Source organism: Myzus persicae, unplaced genomic scaffold, assembly GCF_001856785.1.
Source record: "Myzus persicae strain clone G006 unplaced genomic scaffold, MPER_G0061.0, whole genome shotgun sequence".
Taxonomy (NCBI): Eukaryota; Metazoa; Arthropoda; class Insecta; order Hemiptera; family Aphididae; genus Myzus; species Myzus persicae.
The window spans coordinates 1-9,373 of record NW_019103808.1 but is presented as its reverse complement, the minus strand read 5'-3'; the positions used below and the strand labels follow the sequence as shown (position 1 = coordinate 9,373).

The 9,373-nt window shown below is 32.5% G+C and overlaps 1 long non-coding RNA gene across 1 annotated transcript; it reads right to left on the bottom strand.

The window, feature by feature from the left end:
• Positions 1 to 2,572: 2,572 nt before the first annotated feature.
• On the bottom strand, positions 2,573 to 7,770 carry LOC111035347. The gene is made up of 3 exons (XR_002604638.1): positions 7,252 to 7,770; positions 2,738 to 2,800; positions 2,573 to 2,585 (listed from the first exon to the last, which is right to left on the bottom strand). It is a non-coding gene; the product is annotated as an uncharacterized LOC111035347 (long non-coding RNA).
• Positions 7,771 to 9,373: the final 1,603 nt, after the last annotated feature.

Here is a 9,373-nt window from a genome sequence, read left to right as displayed (position 1 = left end):
TACTTAATCGTCATGAACTTTAGAAATAAGTTTTCAATAAAGTTCTACATCAAGAAAAGCTTAATCAATTTTTGGCTAAAGTTTTTCTTTATAAATATGCATAATTTAAAAGCCACTTTTAACTTTTTTCTATCGTACGTAGAACTTTATGTTTGTCGCAGTGGTGTTTTCGAAACGTCCATTCCAGACTAACCAGCATTTATTTAAATATACGTAAAAGTGTTTGCAGTCATATTATATTTTAAAATTATTTCAATATTGTGTTTACTTATGTATTTTTTTTCTTACGATAAATGAATGGTTTCCAAAGAAAAAAACATTGCAACCGACATATTTAAAATTATAAAAATGAAGTATACACAAATAAAAACAAACTCTTAAAAAACTATGTTCGACGGAAAAAAACTACAGCTTTTATATTTTTTTATGGGTATCAATGTATTTAAACAGTAGATTATAAATGAAAAGGTTTTTCTGATGTTTCCGAACGATTATAATGGTTAAACTACGCGACATTGCCGTGAAAAGTACCACCATAAACGTTTACGTTATCATAGATAATACTTATACAATATCTACCAGAGTGGCACAGAACTAATAGTAATACGAAACGACCAACTTTTCACATATATATACATTATACACAAAACTTTTTTTCCCCCATAAGAAAGAATACCATGTAACTGTAATAATTCTACTCTCTTCCTAGGCGCCTAACGGCTGAATATGATCACCGTACGTTATGTCAATCGTTCGGTTATGTTATTTAGATGAGGCTTTTACGTTTTTTAAGGGGTTCGATTGAACATTAACTAAATCGCAGTAAAAAAATGTTTAATGGAACAATATCATCGAAGGAGAACACAATATGATATTTGTTTACCAAAAACCGAACTGTTGTGCCGCAGCTAGTAGATACATATGAAACATTATTTTTCACAAACTTACTTGCCAACTCAAATAATAATAAAAATGGGCATAATAAAAAAGCAATGTAGGTACATATGTGTTATACTGATATTATGCGATGTCCAACAAAAGTTTTTAGTTGACTGATTCCAACGTTTCGTTTTTGAAAATAATTCGTACTGCCTAGTTCATTTATTTAAAATATTATACTAAGCCATTTTCTATTGCTGTATAATAGGTATAATAGGTATAATAAGATACGGATGATAATATTATGCTAATGGTTTCTCATATTTATTTTATGCGATTTTTCACATTAAATGAAAGAAGTGTTTTTTTTTTTTATTAGGACGATAATAACGTAGGTATGGTATACGATAAACGACAACAACGTTCCTTCAGTTTTGTACCTAGATATTACTTTCGTAATATTATATACTGTAGGTCTGTAGCTCTTCCCACTTGCCCTTCTCACCTATCAAATGGGCTAGATAAATTCATATAATTCAGTGTAGGTGGAATGTACTCTCATTTACGTTATTCGCATCGAGCTCGGGCGACGGATATAAATTATGAACAAATATAAAATACTCCACCTTTACAATTTTTCACTTCTCTCCCTTAACAATGCCCCTGTGTGCTATTTACGCGAGGCCGGTTTTTATTTTTTCCTGCAGGAGTGCAGGACATATATAAACACCACGTATTTTGGTAGACATAATTGATTGTTTTTAATTGAGTCGAGTGTGCATATAAATATATTATACGCAGCCCTGGGAATTCAGCGTAACTGGTGGATTGTTCGGTTGTATTAAAATAAAAAAATAAACATAAAAAAAATTGGTCCTTTATTTATAAATCTCTCCGGTAATCCCTTGGCTTTGGAAATATTCTGTCCGTCTTCTTTATCGCAGAAGGATAATTCATCAAAAATAAAATACACACTTACACATACAAATATATATACAGCGAATAAGAGAGAGTGAGTAAACCGATAAAAACCGCGTTTATACACCTGAAACAAAAACGAGCTTATCTTTTGCGCGAGAGGCGTGAAGCGAGATCGGCGGCGGTGGTCGTGCTACAGACCTACAGGTGATGAGGGTAGACGACGAGGGTGGATGAAGCACGAGAGCAGAGAGTGTTGTGCCGCCACCGGTAGATGGATGTGACTAGGGAATAATAAATGGAAATTGTGTATATATACGTTTCTAACGGCGGCGGTGGTGGCAGCCATTGTTTGGCTTTTAATTGGGTTTCAACGTTGGGCCAGCGCAATAAATCTGGAAGAGTTACTACGAGGGAAGTTTATGTGAGCAACGGTTTTGTGGAACAATATAAAATATTAAGCCATATATATATATATATTATATACAAACTCGACATACCCCAAAGAAATTGTAATCTTCATGTAAATTTCCATTTGGCGATGTCAAGTTTTTTTTATTCCCGTTTTGTATACCATATATTATATATTACTGATTTAATAATATGTACATACCTAAGTATTTATAATGTATACGGAACTGGTATTATTCAATACCACTGTGCAGAGTCTGACCAGTGCGCACTGCGCATGCATACTATAATAAGTATACCAGTAACCACCCAACTTTGAATCAAAATTTTTTTTTGTTTGTTTTTTATTAGTTCAAAGTTTTCCTGACGTATGTCATCTAAAAGTTATTGTTAACAGAATTAAATTTGTTGAACATTTGTAAAATAGATAACCATTAATAGTAAAATATACTATCTACTACTTGTTTATGTATTTAAAAGTCAGAAGACAAAAGAAAATAAAATAAAAATAATCGAATTTCATACCTACCAGCTATGACGATAATGCACCTTTGGTAGTTGTCCAGACGGTATAGAAGTGGCTCGGGCAACACTGCAAAAGAATAAAACACGTCCTTAAACGCGTGTAGAGGTCATAGTTATAAGCGAAAGATATCTAACGTAGCTTATTATTATTATTATTATTATTATTATTATTATTGTAAACCTCATAAGGACCTTGTGTCGAGGCAGACTGTAACCACCGTGGTAGGTTCTTTCTTCTGTCATCACGATGTGTGATATTTTGTATGCAAATTTATTTACATATATCCGGTAGACTATATTATACATGAAGTAGATGATTCTCGTGTCGAAAATAATAAGGCGATATCGAAAATAAACGCATAATAATAATATATCCAAAACAGGTATACATATATTATAATTTATAATATCATACCGATATACTAACTACGGTAGAAATAAACGAAATTCGATTAGGCAAACACAAAAGAGTTTCGTTTGCATTATTTTCAACGTTATTGATTTTATAAATATTTCTTATTCCTATATCAGATATTTCCTAATACTTGTTTTAAAAAAAAAAATATTGTAACTCCAGAAGCAAAAGAATATAGATGAGATTTGAAGATTTTTCAATCAACTATAATCGTGTCATACTTAAACATTAATCTTTTCATATTATTGTATTATGATTGTGTATGTGCTGTTAATTATTATAGAATAGAAGTGTGAAAAAAATAAACGTAATTGCTAAAGTTTGTGTGTGTAACTATAGGATTTATTGTTTAGAAATCACAAAAGCCATGCTTATGACAAATAAAAAGATTACATTTCATATTATAGTAGTGTAAACAGCATGATTGAATAAATATCGTACATTTTTTTATACATTTTTTAAATTTACATAAAATTATAAAGACATTAATTTAGTACCTATGTATCTCGAATGGGTACATTTTTAGATGGGTATAGTCTCCGCATAGCTCTCCCTAATTAGTTTAGCAATTAAGTCAAATATCTATTTTATAGATTATTCATTATGAACTCTTGACTAGGGAAATAATGATAATTATTGTCTGAAAATGTAACGAACAAACTACAAAATAACTATGATCAAAATAATATTATTGCGGTTATCGTTGAATGCAGACCCGTTGGGTTATTTTTTTTCATCGAAACAGACTCGTGGATTACATATATGTTATTGTAGATAATTTGTATGCACTATAAAATATACATAATATATACGGAAAGAGAGAAAGTTTAATTCTGTTGGGAAGTAGAAACAACGTCGTTTTTGTCATAAAACAACAAGCACAATTTGCACACCAATTACACAACAATCGCTTTTGGCGAACGAAACAGAATATTTCACTTTACGAATCATTTTCCAATTTTCTCTTTTAATTAACCGTCATAATTCAATCCCACGACGATTTTTCGAACCGATTCCTCCCATATTTTTTTTTTTAACAAATGACACGTTTAAATAAATGAAAAAGTAAAATCAATTATTCGAAATTAAATTATAAATAAAAAATCGTTAACGAATCTGTACCACAGTTGAACGAATTCGTTTAGGGGAATTAATATTCCCATTTAGGTACAGTTAGAAAGTATAATATTATAATATATTGTTTGAATCCCACTACACATACTAAATCGAAATAATTCAATTAAATTGGCAAAAGTATAAATTTAGTACCCATCTGCAGAAATCCGTTTGCCTTTTGTCGCTGAAAAAACTAATAATCAACGTTTACCTAATTAACCGTTGGATTGGTCGGCAATAATTTTTTACTGCCCGTTTATATCACCTTGTCTTTCTTGTTTACATTACGTGTAGGTTATTGACGTATGCTGTCCGTTTGACGAATCGCGGCGATTACACGGGTAGATAAAAAAAAAAAACAATAATATTTTACACATTATACCTACGGCTGTAGTTATATATTGAGTGAAGCGTTTTTTTCTTGCGCGGTGGTCGTTTCGATTTCGGGCGTGTACCATCACACCGGCACATTATACCTACCTCAACCGTGTTCGCGGTCTTGTAGGGTTGATCACCGCGTTGTCAACCGCGGTATGCTCTGCGGGCCCCGCGGCGGTGCTGCTGCAGCGTTAAGCCGCGCTCGCGATCGCGTGTCTTATCCGCGGTTGTTGTCACAGCTGGCGTTTGATTATTATTCCCGCGAAGGACGGTGCGCATAATGATCACGACTGTCTTCGTTTCCCGCTGAGGATCGCAGGCTCGCTGTGCAAAACGACAGTGTTATAATATTACATATTATTTATTATAGCTCGGGGGGATCCCCGAAGAACGTGCGCTCTTGATTCAGAAATCGTTGAGGAACGCGTTGAGATGTATACTTTTGGACCTCTATATTAATACGAATTTAATACCAAACCGACATCGATGTGAGACTTCACCACATGTGTGTGCATGTGTGTGTCGGAGTATTGTTCCTGCGTGCGCGTGTGTGTGTGTGGCATTATTTTGCGCTGGGCGACCGTCGTTGTCGGAGCAAAGCGCCGCTCGCTATTGATTTCCCTCGGGCGGCGGCGGCGGCGGCGGTGGAGGCGAAATTACCCGCCGCCGGTCTCAGTCGTTATTGTACGACACGATGTTATATACAGCGAAACGGACGCGATAAACGACGACGGGCCAACCTTGGCCGGGTAAAGAGCGACTAGATCTCGGGACACTCGTATACCTATATAATTTATATATATTATATATACACATATAAATATACATATACGTGTACACATACATAATATTACATACAATATACATGATCTAGGGATAGAAGTGACGCGAGGGTGACTAAGGTCGGAGATAATATATTATATATATATATGTATAACGCGTGTATAAGACAACGACAGGGGGCGACGAAGTAGCACACGCATAAACGGCGTAATGATATGTATATATTATTATTATAATATAGTCGCGTGAGTGCGTGCGTGAGTGCGTGCGTGCATGATGATAATAATAATAATAATAATACCACTGTCGGCGCACGTGAAATCGATCGGATCCGAATGATATTATATATACGATATAGTAGGTAATAATAATAATAATAATAATAAGAAGAAGAAGAAATAATAAACTAAGCGATATGCGTGACAATAATATGAATATAAAACGAAAAAACTAAAAATTGTCGATACGCCGACCGGTGGCACTTTTTGTCATTATTATTTGGCTCCAGAAGTCGACACCGAGTGTATTATAGTAACTATAAAAGTGTACTGCTGCACAGTGAGATGCACGGACAAACTGCATAGGTTGTGTTATTATACTCATTAGAATTTAAACTCGAATACATATTTTATACCAACTACCAAGTTTACACACCACTCTTTTGACCCCGACACGCGACACGAGAAGAAAACGGCTGATATTCACTATATTGTCGCCGCCGCACGGTCGATGAAAAATATAAAGAAATAACAAGGTCACCTAATGTCATGGAATTTATGCATAGAACACTGCACTTTTAGACTATTGCAAAATACTGATTAAAAAATTTTTTATACCTTATTGATACTAGATTGTTATTGCCATGACGAGTAGGCATAAAAAACTTGCAGAAGGATAGATTTATAAAAAAACGGCACGATCGATAAGACATGTATCGTAATAATAAATGACCACGTCATGTTATTATAGTATTATGATATATTATATAGTTTAAATGCACGCGGTTATCTCATTGTGTTGTTGGTGAATTTTTTTTCATTTTTATAATCTTTGTTGAACAAAAAAACTGATCTTGATTTAATGAAAACACACGTGTTGGACGACCTGTTTTATATCTATATACAATAAATTTCAAACCTTCACAACACTTTAGTTAGCGAATGTGTGTAAATCAAATTTAAACTATGAACTTTCTATTTTTTTTTCACTATCTCAGCGGAAGTTGTTCTTTTTATTTTCCATTTTGTTCTATAGATTTACACTTTTTACTTCAATTATTACGATCGCTTATAGTTCAATAAATAAATTTATCTTTCAAATTAACCTTTATTGTAGCCGCTGATAGTGCCACAATTCTGTGTCTAAAAGGATGCAGCAAGATTAATTATTCCAAACACAATCCAATATTTAATCTAACTTTTTAGCGTAAAATGTGGAACGGCGTTATGTATAGGCAATATAGGTACATCACTGCGTAGAAGACCCACATCGGCTGTTCAATAATTAATTATTAATGCCATCCTTTGTGTAAAACTAAGTGTTTTTTATCTAGATATACACATTTTGTTTGAGTTTTGAATTTCTTAAATAACTATGCAGGTATTCTAAATAACGGTATATCTATCATATATTTTACCAATGAATCAAATTATAAGTGTACGTAGTATTTTGATAGATATTGTTGTACAAACATCATTGAGCTATTTTTATTTCAAATAATTAGATTTCTGTTGTTTAGAATTCAATAAAAAGAAAACTCTACATTTTAAAATTAACTTAATTAAAAACAATTATCTGTCTCCGTTGTTCGAAAATTATCGACCCACCTCATAATTGTTTTTCGATTGGGAACAGCACCAACGTTGAAGTGATGTCTGAACTGCAAGCTGTACCCCAGCTACCGATTCATTGCTTTTCCCAAACGCGTCGTATGCAAACATACAGTGAACGACACTCAACTACGCCACAGTGACAACTAAAAGACATCATCTGACGTGTCGAATGAGCTTATTTAGACCTTCCTACTCATATTGAGCGTTGATAAAAACACATCTATTTTTGGCCCTATTGACGTGGCTCAACCTGTAAATGTTCAATATTATAATACATAATAATTATTTTTTATTGTGATGAAATTTAATTTTTGAAACTCACAAAATAGTTTCAATTTAATTCACATATTACTTTACCTTTAGCAACAAAATTAATATATTAGAAAGTATAAATTAAGTGTGAAAAAACTTAACAACTCTTCATTATTGAAGTACATTAATGTATTATTACTAAAATAAGTAAACTGTGAACACTTACGTATATTGATTTGTATTAGGTAAAAATGTGATCATTTGTAATAACACATAGGTATATATGAATGTATATTATTTCTAATATCTATACATTTTTTTAAAATTAAAATCTACATAGAGAAAATAATAGATATTTCTACTCATGTGAAAATACTTTGTCATAACTTATAATACTATATAATATCACATTATTATCAATAGCATTATGTATGACCTATTATATTGTACGTGCTCACGATTATTCATCCACGCGTATAAGGTATAATACTATAATATTTTTTAGGTTTATTAAAATAGTGTAATATTATCTTGTTCACTAAAACATTACAGCAAATAGTGAGTACATGGAAAAATTAAAAACTATTTTTTTAATCATGTGAACCGTATAGTAGTTCAAAAGAGAATACTATTTAAATTGGGTGAACTATTTTCTGTTTGTATGTATAATATTTTTAATTAAAAAAATATTTGTTCTAGCTTTGACTGATTTTCATTTTAAATATGCACAGCTCGCATCGCATACGTATATTGAAAAAGTGTTTTATATTATTTTTAATACATCAAAGTAATTTTTCAGAAGCGTTTTTGAAAACTAGATAAAAGAATAACGTTTAACAGAATAAAAATGCCCCCGCACCTTCATCTGTGAGACTGTACTCGTAAATGTTATCACCTAAATTCTCGAGACATTTTATTGAAAACTAAATGGATTTATGCGGGAGGAGGTTTAATATATTAAAAGGATATCGAAAAAATAATTAAATTTTATTATATCAGGAAAATTGTCTTATATAATATTATATTGTATAGTATATACCATAACATTGTTTACTTCATAAATAAAGTTAATGAATGGTTGACAATCATCCATTTTCAACGGTACTGACACATAAAATATAGAAGCTGCAGGTTTACGCGTGACAGAAATGTCTAGTTCGTCTTATCCCATCAATCCTTCGAATATTTATTATATTTTTTTTTTTTTTATATAAACACCTCCCCTCTTCCAACGCCATTACAGGGACTTGTTGTATATACACTTGCCCTTTCTGTTTAGCGGTTTTTCGCTTTTTACTTATTTTGCCGCCTGTATCTGCCTCTACTGCGTGTAATATGTATTTTTCCATTGAACTTTTTCCGTTGCACAAACATGACCGTTACGATGAGATTACTGATTTGATCGTCAATACGAACGTCGGTTATAACAACAAAGCGAAAATGGTTTTAACCACGTTTACATATGCACTGTTAATCGAATGTAAATACACGAGGACACACACAAAAGCTCTAGCAATGTTTGGAGACTTTTCCCGGGGACTGCGGACTGTGGTACATAACTTCGTTATGTCGACGCACACGAGGAAAGGGTCCAAATGACAAATGCCGTGTGTAATGATAATTATTTATGTTTACTCATTAGTAGTAAATACACCCGACTGCAGAGCGATATTATTATTATAATTATTCCTTGTGAAAACGTTCTGAGCTGTTATCTGCTAGACCGCGAGTTCCCGGTATCTAGTCATTGTTCACCCTTCATCACTGATGGATTTAAGAGATTGCTTTTTATAAAAAAAAAGGCGAAATTTTCAATTTGATTTTATAACATTGTATGATAATATATATTTTGTGATAAAAATAT